Source organism: Chlorocebus sabaeus, chromosome 11 (assembly GCF_047675955.1).
Source record: "Chlorocebus sabaeus isolate Y175 chromosome 11, mChlSab1.0.hap1, whole genome shotgun sequence".
NCBI lineage: Eukaryota > Metazoa > Chordata > Mammalia > Primates > Cercopithecidae > Chlorocebus > Chlorocebus sabaeus.
The window spans coordinates 65,646,093-65,667,077 of record NC_132914.1 but is presented as its reverse complement, the minus strand read 5'-3'; the positions used below and the strand labels follow the sequence as shown (position 1 = coordinate 65,667,077).

The window sequence follows — 20,985 nt, the reverse complement described above, 5'->3', positions numbered from 1 at the left end:
CTCTGGATGCATAAATGAGGCAGATAAAATTCCCCAGGGTGACTGATCTGCCCTTCATCTATTTTTAGCACTGCAAAGAAGTTACCATAGCCTACAGCATAACTCAATCACTGTAAGCCAGTGAGCACATTCTGAGGTTTTTTTTTTTTTCTTTTTTTAAATAACCTTTCCTAGAGGCATTTGGTATAGGCTAAGCTTAAAGGCACATGATTCAATCATTGATTATTCAAGACATGTCATACTTAGGCTTTTATAATCACCATATTGTCACTGTCAACTAGGTGTTCAGCTCTGGTTTCTAATTTTGCACTGGAAGCTGTACAAAGTCTATTGTGTTGTGTGTGTGTGTGCGTGTGTGTGTCTGTGTGTGTGTGTGTGGCTCTGGCAATGCAGAAATGGCAACAAGGAAGTATCTAGCACCCACTAAAAGACTGATGAACACCAATTTGCTTTCTCTCAGTCAAGCCATCTTTCTGAAGAGAAACCTTGGCCTGTAGCTTGAACTGTTTGATCCTTGTGTATCTTCCATCCCTTCCACCCTTAAGGAACCTCCATAAGGTGAGGACAATATGTCTTATTTACCATCTGCTATGGTCTAAATGTTAGTGCCCCCCTCAAATTCATATGTTGGAACCTAATACCCAATGTAATAGTATGAAGAGGTGAGCCCTTTTGGGTAGTGATTAAGTCATGGTTCAGTGCCTATATTAGTCAGGGTTCTCTAGAGGGACAGAGCTTATATATATATATATATATATATATGTGTGTGTGTGTGTGTATATATATGTATGTGTATATATATATATTTTTTAAATTTTATCAAGTTTATATAGTTTATTTAGTGGTATTAACTCATACGATCACAAAGTCCCATACTAGGCTGTCTGCAAGCTGAGGAACAAGGAAGCCAGTCCAAATACCAAAGCTGAAGAACTTGTAATCCAATGTTTGAAGGCAGGAAACATCCAGCAGTGGAGAAAGATTTAGTCTGGGAGGCTAGGTCAGTCTAGCCTTTTCACATTTTTCTGCCTGCTTTATATTCTGGCTGAGCTGGCATCTGATTAGATGGTACCCACCCAGATTAAGGGTAGGTCTACCTTTCCCAGCCCACTGACTCAAATGTTAATCTCCTTTGGCAACACCCTCACAGACATACCCAGGATTAATCCTTTGCCTCCTTCAATCCTATTAAGTTGACACTCATTATTAACCAAAACAGTGTCCTCTTAAAAGAGGTGCCTTGCCCTTATTGCCATTTGGTAATATAACAAGAAGGCATCAGTTTTGAAGCAGAGAGCAAGTCCAGACACCAAATCTGCTGTCACCTTGATCTTAGACTTTCCAGCCTCCGGAAACTGTAAGCAATACTTTTCTGTTATTTATAAATTACCCATTTAAGGTATTTTGTCCTAGTAGCCTGAACAGACTAAGATATCACCTTACCTCTATAGTTCAGCACAGGGCTTAAGCTTACAGAGGCAGTTATTCTTTTGTTCATTGATTTATCAGTTCTTTAACAAATGTGTGTTGGTACACACCTACATTCCAGCTTGTCTTGGAATGAAGTTTCCCCATCTTTGATAGGAATACATGCTTATCACTTCCATTCTGGCTGTAAGAGCTCCCCTATACCTCCTCTACTTCTTGGAAGCATGCTCCTCTAAGGTTGTTAGCTCCGCCCTCTTATCCAGATTTGCTCTTTTCCTTTGCATCTGCAGAATCAGCACTATTTCTATAACAAAGTGGTTTCCCCTACTCCTGAATATCACTGGTTTCTGTTATTAATTTCTTTCATTCAAGGTTAAAGAGGTAGTTATATGATGTGACCTGTGATAGTTTCATGGTATGTCTGCTTTGGCTTGGATAAGTCACATCCCCCAGAACTCCCTTTCTAGTATGTTTCTGACTAGGGTGGTCTACAAGGAGAGTCTCTTGCAAAATTTGGAAGATGGAAACGAGGCAGCAGCCACTTTGTAGCACACATGTACTTTCTCCTAATTATTGAAACACTAATCTAGGTGCTGCTGGGAAGGAATTTTGCAGCTGTAAAGTCCCTAATCAGTTGACTTTAAGTTAGTCAAATGACATGTTATTCTAGGTGACTTAATCAGTCAAAAGTTTTTTAAAATTAGATTCTAGATCAGACCAAGGGAGAGAGTACAGTCATGGGTTCTTAGTTTCTATTTCTCATTGGGCCAGAAAAGCCCCTTCCTCATCCCTCTTTTCTGCTTGTTACTAGAGACAGAAACTAAAAACTATGGCTTCAAGCTGCTAAAAGCCTAAAACAAAACAAAACAAAACAAAACAGAACAACAACAACAAAATAAAGTGATTTGGATAAGCTTGATCTATACCCTCCCTGAGGTCAGAGATTCCAAGTAGTAGAGCAGAAGGAAAGTTGTAGAACTTTTCTACATTTTGGGACAAAAACATTCATGCTGCTCTGCTGATTTGCCTTGTTGGTGTAAAGCAGCAGCTAGGTCTATAATTGCTTTACCTTCCAGATGTGTGTACTTCCAGTTTCACTGACTCTTGGGTTAAATGTGTGTGTATAGCTCCATGACTAAGAGCCCTGGCTTCTGCATGACATCTTCATCACTGAGCTCATCCTTGTGGTAGTCTAGCCTGCTTATGACTTTCCCTTTCTGATTACCTGTCTTGTGGATGTCAGGCCTGCTTAGCCAGCTCCTGCAGTTGTGTAAGATAATTATTTGTAAAAAATCAATGGATAGATTAAAAAACAAAAACAAAAACAAAAAATCTGCTGCTGGTTCTGTTTTTCATGTCAAACCCTGACTGATACATAAACTGAAGAAGCAATTGTTGCCTTATATATCATGAAGTTGGACAGTTTGGAACCCAGATGTCCGCCAGCATTCATTCAATTATTCATAACTGTGCCATAGATGACAATATAGCAATAAACAAAGCAGATATGGACCCTGCCCTTGGAGAGTAGATCCTAGCAGGAAACAGATGTTATCTAATATTTATAGGATAATACATTAGCATGGAGTTGTCAGAAGGTGTAACTAGGAGATCCTGCCTAAACTTAGGTGTCAGAGAAGGGAAGTAAGGGCCTGGGAGAAAGAGTGAGGGTCTGACAACAAATGAAAGTAATTCAGGAGGTTCTGCAAAGTTCTTGTTCATGGCAGTAGAAGGGATGAGGCTTGGGAGAGAAACCACAGAGAGCTATACAAGCCAAGATAACAATGTCTGACTTTACCCCAAGGAACAAATATTTTTATTTAAATACCTTCATGTTCTGGAATCCTATATAGTTATTTTATAATGTCACAACATGATTATATTTTGAACCTTTGAAGATCCCATGGTGTTAGTGTGTTTGATCCAGCCATTCCTGCCACTGTCCTCTTATTTTTTTGCACATTTTTTACAATCCTCTTGTGTAACCCATGTTGCCCTTTCTATTGTGCAAGCATCAGTTGGCTACTGTCATACTATTTTTAACTCGTTCTCCTGTCTTATGCTTTGAATTCTCACCCATTGAAAGGAAAATAAAACAAAACCTGCACTTTTCACATTAATTTACCTGACAGTTTCGTTTTGTCAGCGTTTACTTTCTGTTCTATTTAGATGTACAGAAAAGCTTCCAGAGGGTGGGCAGTTCCCCAGCCTCATTATTCTTGGTCTTCTGTCACCACCTGCGGTGTGGGAGCTCAGTCCTTCCTGAGGCTGTTAACCCTTTCTGACTGCTGAGCCGTCTGATGCTCTAAGGATTTACTTAATGAAGTAAGTGATTTACTTAATGAAGTAAATGCCATCCTTGAAAACTAGGGCAGTAAATACCATCAATTCTATGTAGTAGAGAGAGGAAACACTGAAACGGTGCTAGAAGCTGCATGACAAAACCAGTCACAAATCTGAATGAGGTTGAACAATGTGAGCCTAGGATCAGTTTTTTCCTTCTTTTTTTTTTTTTTTTTTTTTTTTTTTTTTGAGACAGAGTCTCACTGAGTTGGAGTGCAGTGGTGCAATCCTAGCTCACCGCGTGCAGCCTTTAAGTCCTGGGCTCAAGCACTCCTCCCGCATAGCTGGAATTACAGACAAGGACCACTGGGCCTGGCCAGATTTTGCCATTTTTTTTTTTTCTCTTTCATTATTTTCAGGTTTCCCTGTATTCTCTATTCTGGTTTCCCTGTAGATGTCTTTGGGAAAGCAATGAAGTACAGAGGTTAAGCCAAACTGTAAAGTCAAACTGATTTGGGTTGGGAGTCAGGTTCTACTATAGCCTATTTCTATACTTGTAACATGGGAGTAATGTTACATACATGTAATAGGTAAAAAAGGTGACATGTGCAAAGTAACTGGCTTAGTGCTAGGCACATAGACGGGGCTCAGTAAATTTGGTATATTAAGCATCATGATCTTTATTTTTCATCTCCAAATATTTATTCTGGAAACTGGAACATGCTGATAAGGTAAGCATGTGACATTGGAAATACAAAATAAAATTTACATTCTCTAAGCCACAAAGAGCTACATTCACATAGCACTGGGGGAGGTGGGCAGAAAGAGGATAACCTACTCCCAGCCAAAGGAGGCTTCTGACAAACTTTTCCAGCAGCAAAGACTCATGTGTGAGGATCTCAGCACCTGAGCACTCACCAGTCCTCAAATCCTGGAGTCTTAGACCCTCACATCTTAGAATCATCTCTTAACAAAATTTTATTTTTAAATTGACACATAATTGCACATATTTATAAGGTACATAGTGATGTTTTGATACATACAATGTAGAGTGTTCAGATCTGGGTAATTAGCACATCCATCATCTCAAACATTTATTATTTCTTTGTGTTGGGAACAGTCAATATCCTCTCTTCTTGCTGTTTGAAAAAATATAATATTGTTAACTATAGTCATCCTACAGTGCCACAGATCACTAGAATTTATTCCTCCTATCTAACTGTAATTTTGTATCCTTTAACAAATCTCTCTCTATCCCTTTGTTCTGCCTATTCTTCCCAGTCTCTGGTAACCTCTGTTCCACTTTTTACTTCTCTGAGATCAACATTTTTTAGCTTCCACACATAAGTAAGAACACGTGGTGTTTGTTTCTGTTCCTGGCTTATTTCACTTACCAGAATGTCTGCCAGTTTCATCCATGTTGCCATGAATGACAGAATTTCATTCTTTTTAATGGGGGGGATAGTATTTCATCTCCTATATATATCATATTTTCTTTATTCATTCATCTGTTGTTAAACATTTTGGTTGATTCCTTCTCTTGGCTATTGTAAATAGTGGTGCAATAAACATGGGAGTGCTGATATCTCTGTGATATATTAATTTCTTTTCCTTTGGATAAATGCCCTATAATGAGATTACTGGATCAAATAGTAGTTCTATTTGTAGTTTTCTGCGGAACTTACATACTGTTCTCCATAGTGGCTGTCCTAGTTTACATTCCTATCAACAGTGTATAAGAGTTCCTTTACAAAAATTAGCCGGGCATGGTGGTGTGTGCCTGTAGTCCCACTAGGGAGGCTGAGGCAAAATAATTGCTTGAACTCAGGAGGCGGAGTTTGTAGTGAGCCGAGATTGCGCCACTGTACTCCAGCCTGGATGACACAGCAAGGCTCTGTCTCAAAAAAAAAAAAAAAAAAAAAAGTTCATCTTTCTCTACCTCCTTACCCACATTTGTTATTTTTTGTCTTTTGATAATAGCCATCCTAACTGGGATAAGATAGACAATATCTCATTGTAGTTTTGATTTGCATTTCTCTGATGATTAGTGATGCTGAGCATTTTTTCATATATTTGTTGGCCAACTGTACATCTTTTCTGTTTGGATCGTTTGCCCATTTTTTAATTGGATTTTTTTTCTTGCTATTGAGACATTTGAGTTTCTTGTGTATTCTGAATATTAATCCTCTGTCAGATGAATAGTTTGTAAATATTTCCTACCATTTTGTACGTTATCTTTTCACTCTGCTGATTGTTTTTCTTTTTTGTTACCCAGAAGCTTTTTAGTTTGACATAATTCTATTTATTTTTGCTTTTGTGTCTTGTGTTTTTGAGGTCTCATTCATAAGGTCTTTTCCCAGACTAATGTCCTGAAGCATTTCCTCTTTATTTTCTTCTAGTAGTTTTATAGTTTTGGATCTTACTTTTAGGTGTTTAATTCATTTAGGGTTGGTTTATGTATAGGTGAGAGGTGGGGGTCTAGGTTCATTCTTCTGCATATGGATATCCAGTTTTCCCAGCACCATTTATTGTAGAGACTGTCTTTCTCCAATGAATATTCTTGGTGCCTTTGTCAAAAGCAGTTGGCTGTAGATAGATGGATTCATTTCTGGATTCTCAGAATTGTTCTCAGTGAGCAATTCTGTTCCATTGTTCTATGTGTCTGTTTTTATGCCAGTACCTTGCCATTTTGGTTACTATAGCTTTGTAGTATATTTTGAAGTCTGGTAGTATGATGCCCCCAACTTTATTCCCTTTGCTTAGGATTATTTTGGCTATTCAGGGTCTTTTATGTCTCATAAAAATTTTAGTATTGTGTTTTTCTATTTCACTGAAGAATGTCATTGGTGTTTTAATAGGGATTGCACTGAATCTGTATATTGCTTTGGGTAGTACAGTCATTTTAACAGTATTAATTTTCCCAGTCCCGGAACATGGAATATCTTTTCATTTTTTGTATCCTCTTCAATTTCTTTCATCACTGTTTTACAGTTTTCTTTGTAGAAGTCTTTCATCTCCTAGATTAAATGTATTCCTAGGTTGTGTGTGTGTGTGTGTGTGTGTGTGTGTGTACTTATTATAAATGTGGTTGCTTTCTTGATTTATTTTTCAGCTAGTTTGTTATTTGTATATAAAGATGCTACTGATTTTTGTATGTTAATTTTTGATATGGTTTGGCTGTGTCCCCATTCAAATCTCAACTGAATTATATCTCCCAGAATTCCCACATGTTGTGGGAGTGACCTAGGGGGAGGTAATTGAATCATGGGGGCTGGTCTTTCCCATGGTATTCTTGTGATAGTGAATAAGTCTCATGGATCTGATGCGTTTATCAGGGGTTTCTGCTTTTGCTTCTCCCTCATTTTCTCTGGCCTCCACCATGTAAGAAGTACCTTTTGCCTCCCGCCATGATCCTGAGGCCTCTTCAGCCATGAGGAACTGTAAGTCCACTTAAACCTCTTTTTCTTTCCAGTCTCAGGTATGTCTTTATCAGCAGCACGAGAACAGACTAACACAGTAAATTGGTACCAAGAGTGGGGTGTTGCTGAAAAGATACTCGAAAAAGTGGAAGCGACTTTGGAACTGGGTAACAGGCAGAGGTTGGAACAGTTTGGAGAGCTCAGAAGAAGACAAGAAAATGTGGGGAAGTTTGGAACCTCCTAGAAACTTGTTGAATGGCTTTGACAAAAATGCTGATAGTGACATGAACAATAAGGTCTAGGCTGAGGTGGTCTCACATGGAGATGAAAAACTTGTTGTGTACTGGAGCAAAGGTGACTCTTGTTATGTTTTAGCAAAGAGACTGGCGGCATTTTATCCCTGCCCTAGAGATTTGTGGAACTTGGAACTTGAGAGAGATGATTTAGGGTATCTGGCGGAAGAAATTCCTAAGCAGCAAAGCATTCAAAAGGTGACTTGGGTGCTGTTAAAAGCATTCCATTTAAAAAGGGAAATGGAGCATAAAAGTTCAGAAAATTTGCAGCCTGATAATGCAGTAGAAAAGAAAAACCCATTTTCTGGGGAGAAATTCAAGCCAGCTGCAGAAATTTGCATAAGTAGCAAGGAGCCTAATGTTAACACCCAAGAACACGGAGAAATGTCTCCAGGCCATGTCAGTGACCTTCATGGCAGTCCCTCCCATCACAAGCCTAGAGACCCAGGAGGAAAAAGTGGTTTCATGGGCTGGGCCTGGGGTCCCCATGCTGTGTGCAGCCTAGGGACTTGGTGCCCTGTGTCCCAGCCACTCCAGCTGTGGCTGAAAGGGGCTAACATACAACTTGGGCTGTGGCTTCAGAGGGTGGAATTCCCAAGCCTTGGCAGCTTCCACAAGGTGTTGAGCCTGCAGGTGCATGGAAGTCAAGAATTGAGGTTTGGGAGCCTTCGCCTAGATTTCAGAAGATGTATGGAAATGCCTGGATGCCCAGGCAAAAGTTTGCTGCAGGGGTGGGGGCCTAATGGAGAACCTCTGCTAGGGCAGTACAGAAGGGAAATGTGGGGTCAGAGCCCCTACAAAGAATTCCTACTGGGGCACTGCCTAGTGGAGCTGTGAGAAGAGGGCCACTGTTCTCCAGACCCCAGAATGGTAAATCCACTGATAGTTTGCACCATGCTCCTAGAAAAACTGCAGACACTCAACAACAGCCTATAAAAGCAGCTGAGAGGGAGGTTGTACCGTGCAAAGCCACAGGGGAGGAGCTACCCAAGACCATGGTAACCCACCTCTTGCATCAGCGTGACCTGGATGTGAGACCTGGAGTCAAAGAAGATCATTTTGGAGCTCTAAAATTTGACTGCCCCACTGGATTTTGGACTTGCATGGGCCCTATAATCCCCTTTTCTGGGCCAACTCCTCCCATTTGAAACAACTGTATTTACCCAATACGGTTAGGTCCATTGTATCTAGGAAGTGACTAGCTTGTTTTTGACTTTACAAGCTTATAGACAGAAGGAACTTTTCTTCTCTCAGATGAGACTTTGAACTGTGGACTTCTGGTTAATTCTGAAATGAGTTAAGACTTTGGGGAACTGTTGGGAAGGCATAATTGGTTTTGAAATGTGAGGACATGAGATTTGGAAGAGCCAGGGGTGTAACGACATGGTTTGGCCTGTCCCCATTCAAATTTCAACTGAATTGTATCGCCCAGAATTCCCACGTGTTGTGGGAGGGACCTAGGGGAAGATAACTGAATCAAAGTCTTTCCCATGCTATTCTTGTGATAGCGAATAAGTCTCACGAGATCTGATGGGTTTTTCAGGGGTTTCTGCTTTTGCTTCTTCCTCAGTTTCTCTTGTTGCCACCACATAAGAAGTACCTTTTGCCTCCCACCATGATTCTAAGGCCTCCCCAGCCACGTGGAACTGTAAGTCCAATTATACCTCTTTTTCTTCCCAGTCTTGGGTATGTCTTTATCAGCAGTGTGAAAACGGACTAACATAATTTTGCATTCTGTAACTTTACTGAATTCATTTATCAGCTGTAAAAGTTTTCTGATAGAGTCTTTAGGTTACTCTATATATACGATCATATCTACAAACAAGAACAATTTTACTTACTCCTTTCCAATTTGGATGCTTTTTCTTCTCTTGCCCAATTGCTCTGGCTAGGCCTTTTAGTACTATATTGAATAAGAGCGGTAAGAGTGGGCATCCTTGTCTTGTTCCAGTTCTTAGGGGAGAAACTTTCAGCTTTTTCCAGCTCAGTTTAATGTTAGCTGTGGGTTTGTCATATATGGCTTTTATTGTGTTGAGGTATTTTCCTTTCATACGTAATTTATTTAAAGTTTTTATCATGAAGTGAAATTGCATTTTATCAAATGCTTTATCTTCATCTATTCATATGATCATGTGATTTTTGTACTTCATCTGTTGATGTGAGGTAATACTTGTATTGATTTGTATATGTTGAACCAGGCTTGCATCCCTGGGATGAATCTCACTTGATCGTGGCATATAATCTTTTAGATGTGTTGTTGGATTCAGTTTGCTAGAGGTTGTTGAGGATTTTTGCATCTGTGTTCATGAGGGATATTGGTTTATGGTTTCCTTTTTTTGCTGTGTCCTTTATCTGTTTTAGGTCTCAGGGTTATTAAGCATTATGATCTTGAACAAGGTGACTTCTCCAGAGGCAAAGGGGGATTTAACTGCCCTTTACTCAGCAGTTTACTCAACAGTTTATCTTTTCCCTTTTTACTCATTTCCATACAGTGGGAGTAAGAAGCCTTGTTTGCTTTCAGAGCAGTACCTGATTTCTCAAGTTCCAAATCAGGAATCGTGAGAGGGAGCCAGGTTCATGAGTTGTGAGGACCCTCGCAGAGCTTGCCCAGACTATTTTAAAAGTGCGTTGGGCCGGGCGTGATGGCTCATACTTGTAATCCCAGCACTTTGGGAGACTGAGGCTGGCAGATCACTTGAGGTTAGGAGTTTGAGACCAGCATGGCCAACATGGTGAATCGCCTGTCTCTACTAAAAATACAAAAAGTGACCAGGTGTGGTGGCACACACCTGTAATCCCAGTTACTTGGGAGGCTGAGGCAGAATTGCTTGAATCTAGGAGGCGATGGTTGCAGTGAGTTCGTGCCACTGCACTCCAGCCTGGGCGACAGAGTGAGACTTTATCTCAAAAAAAAAAAAAAAAAAAAAAAAAAAAAGAAAAGTGCATTGGAATGAAATATTTTCAGAAATAGTGGTAATGGCTTACAGTATTGTAACTGTGTAATTAATGCCACTGACTTGTACACTTAAAAATGGTTAAAATGGTAAGTTTTATGCCATCTGTATTTTACTACAATAAAAAAAGTACTAAAAAACCAAAACCAAAAAAATTAAAAAAAGAAACAAAAAAGGAAATTAGAGACAGGCCTGCTGGCTGTCTGAATAATCCCCTCCTCCCACTACCAAATGTAGGTTAGCTCAGTAATAACGTGACCCACTTAAGAACTGTATGGGGACTATTGTTGCTAACTGATTCCAGAAAGTGAGTTAGAAAAGCCCATATCTAACCTCCTCACTTACACAAGTGAGGTCAGAGACCCTGAAAGTGTGACTTGCTAAAGACTATGTAGCACCCGAATATTCTGGGGACGAGGTCACCAACGCTGCACAACACCATGCTGATTCACTGAGGCCACTGGAGCATTCCAGGCCTTCCGAGCGCTGAAATGAGGCCTCTTTTCTTCCATTCTTACTCCAGGTGCCTAATCCTTGTCGCTAAGCATCCAGTTGCTCAGGGTTCTAAAATTGTACAAAGCAGGACCAAGGTATTAGGTTTCAGTCACAGCCAAGCAAGTGTGGACAGTGAATAATGTGTGAAGATTCCATAGCTTGATCACAGTCTCTTCTGCCCTGCTGTCTGAACTTCATTGTCCATCCTCGAACAGGTCACACTCTCATGATAGGGACTTTTCATACGCTGTTCCTTCTACCTTGCATTCCCTTCTCTACTTGATAATTCCTATTCTTCAGGTTTCAGGTGAAACATGGCTTTGTTTAGAAAGCTTTCCTATCCTCCCAGCCTATGTTAGCTCAGCCTATTGTGTAATTTCTTAGTAACCTACACTTCTTTGTAGCCTTCATCATACTGGTAATTATTTGTATTATGTCTGAGTTCCATGCATGAGGGCAGGATCTTGGTCTGTCCTGTCCACCACTGTTTCCCAAGAACCTAGCATGGAGTCTGTCTGGCACATTTGTGTTAATTAAAGAAAAAAAATAAATTAACCCTGTCTTCTCATGGAAGAATGAAGATAATGAGATACCCTTACTTGTATTAGCAGGCATGTGTGCTGAAGGAAGTAGGGCAGATACTCCCTTTAATCTATAAATACTGATCTAGGCATTAGCTGATACACCAAAGAAATATACAAATGAGCAGGGCAGAGGGGCTGAGTGCGACTGCTCACATTTGCATTGTATGCATGTGAGAGTAAACAGTAAATCAACAGCAGAGGGGATATAGGTTGGATATAAGGCAACGTTTTCTGGTATGATATTAAGGATTGTTAAAAATGGGTCGGATAACAGAGGAAGGTGGTGGAAACACCTTCCCTAGCGGCTTCAGAAAACAGGCCAGAGTTCCATTTTAGCCGGTTATTTTAGGCCTACTCCAGACAGCAGGTAGACTAGACATCCTCTTAGGGTCCAATCGTTCTGTTCCTCTGATCCATAATAAATAAAGCTATAGATGCCGTTGTTGCCAATACATACGCAAATGCAAATTGCTTCTGCACAGTCTTGTGGCTGTAAATGTTGCTAGTTCATTTTCTACTTAGCGTTCTCAATTCCCCTTTTGTTTAGGAAATTACCTCAGTCTTTAAGCACAGCAATCTCTTTCTCTAAAGGACTTATTCTATATTTCAAAGCAAGAACTGCAATGCATTATCAATTTAACTTTTGTATTGACATTTACCTTAAAAAGTGGAGAATACAAGCTAGGAGAAAGAATTTAAAAATAGCCTGCTAGTCCAACTAAGTTCCAGCATACAAACAGAGTGATCTGGACATGTTGTGTGTTGTAATCCCAGTGAGGAGGCTGGGACAAATTTTCTTTCTCTGCCTTTAAAGTGAAGGAAGGGAATGGTCTTGAATATGCAAATGAATCTAATTTAATTAACTTTTACGACCACAGCTCCTTTGAGATAACCATGGGAGCCAATTCGATTCCATTAAAATTCAACTATTTCCCTAAAGCTTCAATGAGACACCCTTGTCTTTTATAAGAAAAAAACAAAACCAAAAACAAAATGTGAAAAGATCTAATCAGAAACAATGAAAAACAGTAAGTTATCTGCTGCAGTTCTGCTACTTGGTCTCACCAGAAGCTGCTCACACAGTCATTTACTTCGCTGCCAGCAGCAGAGCGAAATCATTCCAGGTCAGTCATGTAACTGCTGACCCAGAGTTTATCCTAAACTGGGACTATGAAAGGTAAAGGTAATGATATTTCATGCTTCTGAGCAAAAACTCAAGCCTCATGAGGCTGAGGGAAGAATTGCCTTGACCTCAGGCCAGAGATGAAGACGAATTGATGCCACTTCTTCCTTTTGTAATATTCTTTCTTGTTTTCCCACCGATTACAAATATAATACATATTTATTGGCCAGGTGCAGTGGCTCATGTCTGTCATCCCAGCACTTTGGGAGGCCCAGGCGGGCAGATTGCCTGAGGCCAGGAGTTCGAGACCAGCCTGACAAACATGGTGAAACCCCATATTTACTAAAAATACAAAAATTGGCTGGATCTGATGGTGCGCCTGTAATCCCAGCTACTCAGGAGGCTGAGGCAGGAGAATCACTTGCACTCAGGAGGTGGAGGCTGCAGTGAGCCAAGATTGTGCCACGGCAGTCCAGCCTGGGCAACAGAACCAGACTCTGTCTAAAAAACAAAAAACACTCCATATGTATTGTGAAAAATAAAAAAGAAAACAGAATGACTAAAAGAAGCTGCTCAGATCTTGAAAGAGTTTGGAAGGCTCTTTCCCAATTTTGTTGCCTTCTTTTTCCCTTAATAAGCAGACTTTTAGAGGACTTTGTGAGTGGTGGTGGTGGTGGGGTGCTAAGTTTGTGAAGTGGGGATATTACATTCAAGTTCTTTCTTTCCTTTTATCCTTAAATTTTTTTTTTTTATTGTGGCAAAATACTTATAACATTTACCATTGTAATCATTTTTAAGCATGCAGTTCTGTGGCATTGATTACATTTACATTGCTGTTACCCATTGCTGTCATCCCCCTCAAGAAATTTTTCATTTTTCCCAACTGAAACTCTGTGCTCATTAACAATAACTGTCCAGCTCCTGGCTACCACCATTCTACTTTCTGTCTCTATGAATGTGACTATTCCAGGTACCTCATATCAGTGGAATCATACAGCATCTTTTTGTGATTGGCTTATTTCCCTTAGCTTAATGTCCTCCAGGTTCATCCATGCTGTAGCATGTATCATGTCAAAATCTCCTTCTTTTTAAGGCTGAGTCATATTTCATTGGACATATATACCACATTTGCTTAACCATTCGTCAATTGAGACTTGGGTTGCTTCCACCTTTTTGCTATTGTGAATAATGCTGCTATGAATATAGGCATACAAATATCTCCTTGAGACCCTGCTTTCAATTATTTTGAGTATACACTCAGAACCTTCCTTTTTTTCTTTTAAACCTATATTCCGCACCACTCACCCCTCTTGTTTCTAACACTATGCAATTACATAGCTGCTCATGGTTTCTAAATCCTGGCCCCTGAATCATTGTTCACAGTTGAAAAGTATGTGGTGGGTCCACCCATTATCTGATCCACCTGAAAGTGCCTTGAGACAGGTTCAGCAATGTGCAATTGGGTTTCTGGGAGCTGTGCTACCTGCTAGTTGTAGAAACATTAAATGTCATATGACTTAAATATTGCAATTAATTTTAGCATGACCAGAGGCAATATTTCTACTTCTTCACATAGGCGAGCTATGTCTAAAACACATATCTTCTGAAGAGTAGGTCACAGTGCTCTGCATTATGTGATTATATAATTGTGCAGGCTACTAATTGGAATGTAGAGTTAAAGTTACTGTAGGAGGTTTTTTAACTGAGTAGATTAAAGAACTCAAAGTTTATATTCCTTTAGTTAGATTTTTAAAATAATAAAGTACTTACATTCTAACAAAAGATACACAATTATAAAATCACTAGAAAGAAAAAAGATGATGCAATAAACAGACCACTTCTGTGGTTATAAGACAAAGGAGAAAGAAAGATAATAAAAAATAATTAAAACCAAAGTTATTTTCCCACCAATAATTTTATCTTTCTTTTCAAGCCCTTAAGTCTCAAAATTATTCCCTCTTCCATATCCTAGTCCAGGATGAATATTCTGTGCCTGAATTATTGCAATCTCAACAGCTAAAATCTATTGAACACTTAATTCCATGCCAAACACTGTTAGCCTAAAGCAAGTATCAGCTTACTTTAACCCTTATATCAATATTCTGAAGTCGACTGTATCACTAGGGGCAATTGAATATCTAATATTCATTCTCCTCTCTTCTTGCTTGCCAACAGAACACAATTTTGCTTGGAGTATCAATATATTCAACTAAATACTCATGTTCCCCGTCTCCATCACCGCTAATGAGGCTCTGTGATCCAGTTCTGGCAAATGGGAAGTAAGCAGAAGTCTGCTAGGAGCTTCTGGGAAGCTTTTCTCTTTCCTGATAAAATAAGACACACATAGCTAGATTAAAGCTCTCGACCTGCCCCTGCTTCTTTCTGTTTTAAGTCTACAACCTAAGACAGAAATGTTATGGCTGGAGCGATATAGCAGCCACCTTAGAAACACAAGGCAATGAGCCAATCTGCTAAGAAAGGCAGAGTTGAAAGCTAGAGAGAACCTGGAATCCTGGTGGCATTGCTGAACAGTTGAATCATTCCCAGCAACTGCCTACCTCTGTACTTTCAGTTATAGGGGAAAAATAAACTATTTGTTTAAGCTGTGAGTAGATGGGTGTTTAGTTACTTGCAGCTGTAAGCCTTCCTAATCCCATGTTTCAGTTAAGGAAATAAAAGGCTAAGTAACTTACTAAAATATATATGATCCTTCAGTGGTGATATGGTGATTTGAACTTACATCATCTGACCTAGAGTTGGAGCTTACTCTCTTACACATGGTTCTATATCACATCCCCCTTGTGCTATACTGCCAAGTCTACTTATGAGTTTTTCAGGAAATAAACTTGATCTTGAGCCTCCTTCTTACTTCTTCTTCTCACAGATGCCAGTGTGATACATCTAAAGCCAGATCTGACCTTCTCACTTTCTTGCTTAAAACCATCAACAGTTTTCTTTCTGTAGAGCTGGGATGTAACCTCAACTGTCTTGAGAGCCAGGTAGGTAAAATAATTGATAGAGACAAGCAGATCATAAGAAAATCAATTTTATTGGTGTATTAGTTATCTACTGCTGTGTAACAAATTGCCGTGCAAACTTAGCCACTTAAAACAACAAATGCTCATTTCTTGTATGGTTTTTGAGGGTCAGGAATCTGGGAGCAGCTTAGCTGAATGGTTCTGGCTCAGGTCTTTCATTGAGTGTGCTGTCAAGATGTTGATGGGGCCTTCAATCATCTGAATGCTAGAATGGAGCTGGAAGTTCTGCTTCAAAAAGACTCATTCCCATGGTGATTGCTGGAAGCTTCAGTTTGTCACCATGTGGGCCTCTCCTCACAACATGCCAGCTGTTTTCCTCCAGAGCAAGTAATCTAAGAAAGGCAGAATGACAGCTAGCCTGGGAAATGGAATAACATCACTTCTTTCATATTCCATTGGCCAAACATATCAAACCTGATACAGTGTGAGAGGGGACTGTACAAGGATGTGGACTGTACAAGGAAGTGAGGATCAGTGGGGACCAGCTTGGAGGCTGACAACAACAGGTAGATATTGGACAAAAGGGTGATATTTGCTATTTAACTTCAGCCAATTGTTCCACTATGTGCAATACAGGTCTTATGTTATTGGATTTTCCCACTTCTCAAATAAAGGCAGAAATACAAATTTCTGAGTTATATCCCGTGATAGTAAATGCTGGCTCAGAATTGCAAAAAATCCTGTGCAGGTCAAACAAAATATAGATGCCATTCAGATATGGCCGGTGAGTTGCCATTTTGCAACCTCTCTGACTCATAGCTTGGAAAACGTATGTAGGTCCAATTCCAATCTGTGATACTGCCTGAAGTCATATTTTCAGTAGGATTCTGAAGACAAGTCTGGGCCTAGCTAGGAATGTACCATGGTAATTTAGTAATGTCTTCCATGGATAAAGGAGGGGAGAGTGATGACATATGTGCCTCAGATTGACACAGATGGCTATAATTCATTACCCAAACTAGGATACTTTTGAGAGTAAAAGGAGGTGCTATATTAATTATGCTGACATAGTGACCGTAAATTAGGACTGACTCAGGCAAACCAGGATGTGTGGTCACCACCTGCACCGCCCTTAGTGAAACCATCCCACTTCTGAACCCCACTGCCCGCACTCCTGCTGTTCCCCTGCTCATCCTATCTTCTCTTCCCCACTTATCTGCTTCCTCCTGGAGTTCAACTTCTTCAAGTTCCAGTGGAAGTATCACTTTTTTCCCGTTGTCTTCACCTCCTCTCCTCATTTTCAGGTGAATAGCTCTTTTACCAGAGTTTTGTAGTATTTTATACATATCTTTAATGCAGCATTTCTGACAGCAACCTATGCACAGGGGCCAGTGATTAAATCCTAAACACTCATTTAGGATTCTCAGTACCTATCTCAGCATCTGGCATACAGTAGGTGCTTGATGATAATTTATTGGAATTTTATTTTGAATCTCACCTCTCCTCTTTTTCTCTAACACCCTCTGTAGGAGATGATAATGAATAGTAAAAAATGCCAAGCAGACAATAAACAGGAGGAACAGAGGAAATCCACAAATTGGATAATTGTTTCTTGAGTAACTGACCATCAATCTAAATAGTGGTTGCAGTAATTTCAAATTCTTCTCTTCCTTTTCACTTCAGGTGAATGAAACCTGTTTTCACCAAGAATGAGTTTCTGTCTTGATAGTAAGAATGGCTACTATCGCCCATAGTGTACAGACTAAATTCTCAGCGTATGTATGTGTTTTATAAAAGCTATCCCCTTGGAAGTTCATAACTAAGCAGTGAAAATCAATCTCAGGCATAAACAGGACATGTAGGAAGATTTAGTCTCTCATGTACGCATCTCACACTTAGTAATACTTGTGCATTGTCTTTAAACCTCAGGGGGAAAAATAGAAACCGCTGGATAGCAATGCTTTCTATAAACGCCCATGAGTGAAATTAAACTGGAAGATGTTAAATGGAAAGCTCCGTGGGACTGAGGCATGTTTTTGTTGGAGATGGCTAGAGTGAATGGTAGGACACCATTATAATCCAACAAATTATTATTAATTTTAATCCTAACGTCAGAGAGGTGGGGTGGAGCAAAGGATAACCATATGCTACCTTTTCTTTGGCAGGCTTTCATTTGGTCTCTTTTCAAATCAGAAGACCCAGAAAACTTGGATCCACTTCTGGCTCTGATCCTTCTGGGCAGTGTGATTTAGAGTCAGTCATAACTTTTCTCTGTGTTATCTTCCTGTTTAGGAAGGGACTACTAATGGCACCAATTTCACAAGGTTATATGAATAAGGTGTGTGAAAAGACTTTGTAGATTGGGGTGAAGTCTGCAAATGGTAGCTGGGACTATTCTTAGGCTGATGTTCAGGTAGGGTGTTGGAGAGAGAGTGGGAGGAAGGAACGGAATGAACAACCATCCTTAAGCCGCCCCCAGGCCTCCTCTGACTGAAACCTTGGTTTATCCCATGAAAGCAAGGTTAATAATACTATCCAATAAAGCAGGAACACTTAGAAATTAGTCTGGAACAAGATGGAATTTGCCAAGGAGGGTTGGTCCTGACATCACATACTTTAAACCTGTGGCTGGCAGCCAGTTGGTTGCTCTATCATTACCTGCTCTGGAGAGGGTGAGTCTAAATCGGAATGCTCTTTCCTCGGTTCAGGCTGTTTCTGCTGAGTCCCATCGTGTTGATTATAGTTCTTTTCCTCTGTAACTGGCTGTTTCATTCTTGACTCACCTCCAGACTCATAAATAGCCCACAGAAAACACAGAGGCTTTAAAAGTTACCTATCTTTTAACCTTGTGCCCTAATACGTTTTGTAGAATTGTCAAGACATACAGTATTTTTCCTGCCTTTCCAATACCCAGTCAGGAGCAAAAACCATGATAAACTCCCTTCGCATCTTTTGTAGGAGAGATAGACAAACGCCGGAGAGTTTCTCTGCAATTGCGTGACCTTGGGTGGTTTCTTCAACTACAGAAAGAGAGGTAATAATAACTAACGTGGAGGCTGTTGTGAGCATGAAGAATAATTTAAGGAAGAACACCTGGTACATGGCAAATGTCCCATAAACATAATTGCCATTGTTATTAATAATAACGTGAAAAGCATTCAGAACAAAACATTTGAAATGAATCCTGGAAAGATTAATTTATGCTTAATGGTTGAGAGACTATCTCTCAATCTTTTCTATGTGAAAGTCCCTGCTCTAGCTGGAGAGACAAATGTCACACACGGACATTTAAATAATGCAATGGATGGAGGACATTTCAATATATTGAAAAATGATTAAAGAAGGTAACCCAAGATGGACCGAGTGTACCTACAGTGATTTTGTTGTTGTTGTTTGGTTATTCAGTTGAGCAGATGCTCTGGGTGCCACTCCATCATATATTGGAAACAGCATTACTTTATGGTAAATCATGACCATGGTGTGTGACAATGAAGTTGCATCTGAAGCAGCCAGCACCCTATATGCTAGTTGGCTTTTAGACCAGGAGACTGTGAATGTGTAGTCAGGATCTCTTTAGGGCTGGCTAAATACATACTACCTACCATCACTCACTGGAGCTGCAGACCCTAGTCTTAGAGTTTCACTTCTTAAAGACCTTCATCCTTATTAAAATGGTAATATCCTTGCTGTCATCAATCACTGACACATTGGGATGAGTGAGTTTGAGTCTGGTTTGAAGAGTAGGTTTACTGGAGGGGGAGACTAACAGGGAAACTGGGAGGGAACCCACAGCTACTCTGCAGAGAAGGAGAGAGGGAGGTGCAGAGGCAAGGGGAGGGGAGGGTGGCCATACTAAGACTGTCCTGGCTAGAGAGGAGGATTGGGCCATTTTGCATTCTTTTTTTTTTTTTTTGAGACAGAGTTTCACTCTGTCCACTAGGCTAAAATGCAGTGGCATAATCTTGGCTCACTGCAACCTACATCTCCCCAATGCAAGTGATTCTTGTGCCTCAGCCTCCTGAGTAGCTGGGATTATAGGTGTGTGCCACCACGCCTGGCTAATTTTTGTATTTTTAGTAGAGACGGGGTCTTACCATATTGCCCAGGCTGGTCTTGAACTCCTGACCTTAATCCACCTACTTCAGCCTCCCAAAGTGCTGGGATTACAGGTGTGAGCCACCGAGCCTGGGTATTTTACATTCTTAAAGTAGCTTTATCGTCCATGCCTCTTCTCCTCTATGCTAGCACTGTTTACACTTACAGAGATGGAGCACGATTTTCTTCCTTATTCTTCTCTTTGTTCTAGGAACCAGAAAGTACAGGTGTCAATCTTACTAGCAAGGAAAGAAGGCCTCAGCAATAGCGAGAAACCAAACTTATTCGTGAGGCCTTGCATTTTGATGTAAATTGTTTCCAGGGATTTAAAAATATTCAATAAAACACAAAAAAAGTTATGAAAAATTTTTAATAGCCTGTAGTTCTTCTGGTGGAAAAATTATGTAATGTTAAATCATCCTTCTTCATGAAGATATATGTATTCATATATGAAACTGAGGTTTCATAGGTTATTGTGAATGGTTCAAAGAGCTATGGATAGGCTGGGCATGGTGGCTCACGCCTATAATCCCAGCACTTTGGGAGGCCGAGGCAGGGGGATCACCTGAGGTCAGGAGTTTGTGACCAGACTGGACAATGTGGTGAAACTCTGTCTCTACTAAAAATACAAAAATTAGCCGGGCATGGTGGTACACACATTTGTAATCCCAGCTACTAGAGAAACTGAGGCAGGAGAATCACTTGAACCGGGGAGTGGGAAGTTGCAGTGAGCCGAGATCACTCCAGTGCACTCCAGTGCGTATGACAGAGTGAGGCCTCATCTCAAAACAAAACAAAACAAAGCAAAAAAGAGCTATGGATAGAGTGATGGGAAAACTGAAAGCAGATTTACTGTGCATTTTTGTGAATCGCCATCTATAATGATTTTAAATATTTGTGTACTTATTTATTGTCAGTTTTCCCCCCTAGAATGGAAACCCAGTGAGAGCAAGGACCGTTTCTCTGTTCTCCACCATGTCTGCCACCATCTAGCACAGCGGTTGGCATATGTTTGAGGAATGACACATTTGTGATCCGGTTTTATCCACTGGATCGAAATTACCTTTTTCCTAAATTTACTTTAATATAAGCACTAAAATGAGATACCTGAAGATTGTTTAAAACATAAAAACTCAATCCTGACATGAAATTATTTAGGATAATCATGAATGTATCCTCTGCTAGACCCAGATTAGTATGACTGTATATTTTCAACATCTGTCATTTTAAAATAAATTATTCAACATTATTAGATTTCTTATAAATGACATCAATCAATTAGCACTGCAAGGCTGAGTCTTGAGAGTTTTTTTTTTTTTTTTTTTTTTTTTTT

General features: G+C 40.0%; 1 long non-coding RNA gene across 3 annotated transcripts in view; it reads left to right on the top strand.

Annotated features, from left to right (window-relative positions):
- The window catches only part of LOC140712778 (uncharacterized), a 72,263-nt gene that overhangs the window by 5,290 nt on the left and 45,988 nt on the right, over nucleotides 1-20,985 (top strand). The window contains exon 3 of one of the 3 annotated variants that reach the window (XR_012094532.1): nucleotides 3,598-8,500. The exons of the other annotated variants lie outside the window; for them this stretch is intronic. This is a non-coding gene — a long non-coding RNA (uncharacterized lncRNA). Of the gene's footprint in view, nucleotides 1-3,597; nucleotides 8,501-20,985 lie in introns of those variants that run through there. 3 annotated transcript variants of the gene reach the window in all.